At 37.2% G+C, this 4,711-nt stretch overlaps 1 non-coding gene across 1 annotated transcript; it reads right to left on the reverse strand.

The window, feature by feature from the left end:
- Positions 1-4,320: 4,320 nt before the first annotated feature.
- On the reverse strand, positions 4,321-4,427 carry LOC144999172 (small nucleolar RNA R71). The gene has a single exon (XR_013660693.1). It is a non-coding gene; the product is annotated as a small nucleolar RNA R71 (small nucleolar RNA).
- Between the last annotated feature and the right edge of the window lie 284 nt (positions 4,428-4,711).

The following is a 4,711-nucleotide window of genomic DNA, read 5'->3' on the forward strand; positions in this document are numbered from 1 at the left end:
ACAAGAAGTATCTCTATATGATAGGTAAAGTGTTCTACTAAGCGATAAACATGTAGAAATTACTAAAGCAAGTAATCTATCGCTAGGAAAGAATGAGTAGCAACACTTGGAATGAATTTTTACAATGTATCCCGCTTTGATCAAAATACTCCTATAGTATTTTATGTTGAAGGTTTTGTTCCATCTTTTTCTTTTGGTAGAAATATTTGGTATGTTTTAGGTCTACTACAATACCACAGTCACTCCCAAGCTCATGTTGGTCATGTATCGAATGAATATAGTTGATCAAGCTATATTGACCATAGACATGATTACATAACTGCCCAGGTTTAAGTACAGTGTTCAACATCCAATTACTTTTGTTTGGTTCATTTTACGATACGATTTCTGGTATGTAGGTATACTTGTATACTTGGAGTAAAAATACTTATATTTTTAAAGTATACTTTTAGTTCAGATCACTTCGGCCACTTAATGTTTAGAGTTGTATATCATGTAAGGTTAGGTATACTTAGTTCACTATAAACAATAGCGCTAATACCAATCTGTCACACCCCCCAACCATCAGAAAAACAACGGCGAAAACGTCCGGGGGTGGCGACGTCATACGTAGTATCACAACAATCGTATCATAGCAATCAAAGTAAACACAACCATTACATTACAATATAAATATATACATGTGTTTGAGAACATAGTTTGTACATAACATTATATAGAAAAATACAAAGACGAAAGTCCAAAAATGCTCTGTCTTCTCCCAAAGTTGGCTAGGTACCTGTCTATCGTTTCCTTGAGAATCCAAGCGGTTTTTGAAAATGTATCAGCATAAAGCTGGTGAGTTCATAAGCATGTTTTTGTATTGAAAACTAAATCTGACATAGTTTATATGTTTGACTTTGCATGAAGTTTGAACTTGTATGACTGGTAATGAAATCCCAAACTATACCTATTATACTTTGAATGGTTGTTAGGTTCGGGTATGGTTTTGAAAACTTTACAATTATGAATTGAAAACATCCCTTATGCTCCGCATAATACAAAAGGGATAATTGTATCTAAATGTTTGTTAGAAAAGCATTGTAATTGCATCAGTTTTTAAGTTATGAAAACCATTTTGTTTAGCTTGTATCCCCCCTTAAAAACATGAAAAAAACTCGGAAAAGTGTAGGGGTATGAACTCACAGTTTGACGTAGGATTCGATTGATATGAGTTTCGAGTGTCAACAGATGTTTTGAACGTAAGTGGACCCTATTAATCATATGGTAACACATATATGTATTATATTAGGGTATTTCATGACTAATCATGACGGGAAAACCCATCCTAAGGTCTTGGAAATGTTTGAACTAAGTATTGTAGGTTCCACACATAGTGATCCTAGCAAGTTTAAGGCCAAATATGAGCATTAGGGTGGGTGTACGGTCGTAAAAGTGAGTGTGCGGCCAAAAGTGCGGTCAAACTTGTGTGTGTGGCTACAAGCAGGAACGTGTGGCCGTACAGAGGGTGTGTGCGGCCGTACACAAGAGTGTGCGGCAGTACACTCCTTGTTTGATCCCGAAATGTTGATTATAGAGACCATACTCTCACTTTGGAGGGTTTTTAAGTATGTCCGGCCACCTTATGAAGGTGTGCGTCCGCACTCCTTCAAAGGATGAAGAAGATGAAGAGCACTATGAGTTTTGGGCTTAGATTCAAGTGTCTTACCACTATATCAAGCTGAATGATGATGCAGTTCACGTTTTGAGTCCCTAATGATGTTCTTGGATGAAGTTTTTAGAGAGAGAAAGTAGAGTGCAGCCAAAAGATGAAAATAGTGAAGGAAGGAGGGTCTCCTCCAATATATAGGGTCAGGTGTAAGGCTGGAGGGTGTGTACGGCAGGGGTGTGCGGCTGGCTGGCCGCACACGCGGGTGTGCAGCCGCACATACCTTCCTTGGTGTGATTGTGATATTTGCATAATTATCCATATGTTTAGCATATATTTTTATTAATTTTTAGCTAATTATGTGCATAATATGGATAAAAGGTACTCAATGATGCTTAAATTGTTTTTTCAGTCCAAAAGACATATTTGGAGCAAAAAGGAATAAGGAGGAGTGATTAGAGACTAAAGAATGAAGAAAAAGGAAGAATCAGACATCTACTCGTCGAGTCCACACACCAACTCGGCGAGTCCGTGAGAATGTTCTTGAAGAAAAGTCAAAAATCCTCGCGGTACACGGATTCCATACACCTACTCGGCGAGTCCATGACCTACTCACCGAGTAGGCCCTGTTTTGTGATAACTATAAATATGGTGTCTTAATCCGAATTGAAGACTTTTCTAGCTTCCTTGGAGAGAGAGATACGATTGGAGAAACCCTTGAAGACTTGAAGAACTCTAATCTTTGACCTTTTGAAGTTTGGAAGAGAATTAGGTTATATTTTCCACTTAATCTTAGGATTGAATTATGTTTAGCTTAAACAAATTCGTTTTTGAGCTTGTTTTCCTTGTAATCATGAGCTAAAATTCGGATGGTTTCTGTTTAGGAAGAACCAAATTACTCCTATGGTTTAATTAATACTTTTTTTGATTGTTTATTGGTGATTTTATTAAACTAATTTTGTTAAAGAACCTTATGCATTAATTACAACTATTTTCTGTTAATTGGAAGACAATTAAGCTGCATGAACATCTCTTAGTTGTTAACCTCATATGTTTATGTGACCACTCTATCATATGACTAGGAATAATGAAAATGAATCTAGAATTAATAAGAGAATGGGTAAATTAATGTGTGAGCTTGTTTGAGAAACCAACAAACAAGAGGTTAATTGGATCACCCACTTGATTAACCAATTACAAATCTTATTTAATCCAAATAATTTAACTAGGGAATTAATTAGTTTAAACAATTGGTCACTGATTGAATTGATTAATTATCTAAGGGTTAGTATTAGTGAATATGAACCTAACCACTATAGTTGGTAACCAATAACAATCAATAGATCACATTACTATAAAAGTAACCATAGGAGTGAATTAATTTGACCTAAACAGAAACTCTTTATCAAAATTTGGTGAATTTTTACTTGTTAGCTTTTAGTTAAATCCCGTGTTAGGTGGTTTGTTTAAGTTTCTAGTCTTGTAAAACTAGAGAAAAACCTTTACTTTTGTTACTTGCTTAGTTAAAATTAGTTGTTAGTTTAATTTCCATTCCCTGAGTTCGACACTCTACTTATCCAGCTATACCACTAAAAGACAGGTTCACTGCCTTTGTGTGCCAAATTTATAACTTAAAAGTAGAATTAAAACAAGTGCATTTTACACACTTCAAGTTTTTGGTGCCGTTGCCGGGGAACGATTCAAAAATTAATCTAATTCATAATTTTTATCGATCCTATGTGTGAGTTTTCTGGCAGAAAGTTAATTTGTTTAAGTCAAATAGTGAGTAGTTTAGGTTTTAGAATTTATTAGAATTTTTTTTAGAATTTTTAGAATTATTATCTTTAGCTTTGTCTTTTTTTTAAATAACAAGCTACTCGCCGAGTGCATTCGCTCCTACTCTGCGAGTAGCCTGCTGTTTGATATTCATTTTTCTATTTAGTTAAGTTGCATGTTTTTGTTCTTTTTATGTGTTTATCTTGTTTTATTTCAGGACTTTCATGACCAAAGGATCAAAGACTCCGCTGGTACCCCCGTTTGAAGACCTAGAATCCGCATTAAGAAAGAACAGAGGCAAGGACATGGAGAGCTCAAATACACCTAAGAAGTCACCTTTGTCTAACTTGAATACTGTTTTTGGGAAGAAAAAGAGCAGCAAATCAAGAGCATCCAGTGCATCTTTAGCAAGCAAAGACTCGATCAAAGAAGACACCGAGTACGACACCGAGGAGGAAGAAGAACCTACATACGGGCACGACTCCAATTCCGGTGACGAGTTTGCTCTTACCATGTCTAACATTGATGAAATTCCCATGGTAGAATGGAAGAAGAGGATCCGCGATGACACCGGCCCGGGACTTGTGCAACCTGCAATTCCCGCTACTGCTAATTTCGAACTAAAGGGCCACATACTCGCTCAACTAAAGGAGATTCCTTTCTATAGAAAAGGCCACGAAGATGTTTACAAGCACTTGGATGAAGTCAATGATGTAGCTGATTACTTTAATGTTCCAAATGTGCCTCGCGAGACCCAGCTACTTCGCATGCTTCCCGTTACATTCAAAGGTGCTGCAAAAGATTGGCTGAAGTCACTCCATCCCGGGTCGGTCACCACATGGGCGAAGATGAAAGAAGAATTTATTGACCACTTTTGTCCACCTTCCAAAATAGCCAAGTTGAAGAAGGCCATTGCTAACTTTGAACAACAAACTGGAGAGTCTCTATATGAAGCTTGGGAGAGGTACAAGAGCCTGCTAAGGAATTTCCCACACCATGAGCTTAATAGCCAACAAGAAGTATCCATCTTCTATGATGGATTCAATGTCACAACCAGGCAGTTACTTGACTCGCAAGGCCTACTCACAAAGAAGCTACCCCCGCTGATAAAGAGATTGATTGAAGAATTCTCTAAGCATTCTAGAGAATACCATAATCCAAGAAATGATGTGAGTAGGGGGCCGCCTATGCAACTACAGAAGACTTGTCAGCGTTCATGGCTATGCTAAAAACCATGGATAGGAGGATGGATAAAATGGATCAAACGATCCATGCTATTCGGGTGGG

This window comes from Lactuca saligna, chromosome 5 (assembly GCF_052625555.1).
Source record: "Lactuca saligna cultivar CGN05327 chromosome 5, ASM5262555v1, whole genome shotgun sequence".
NCBI lineage: Eukaryota > Viridiplantae > Streptophyta > Magnoliopsida > Asterales > Asteraceae > Lactuca > Lactuca saligna.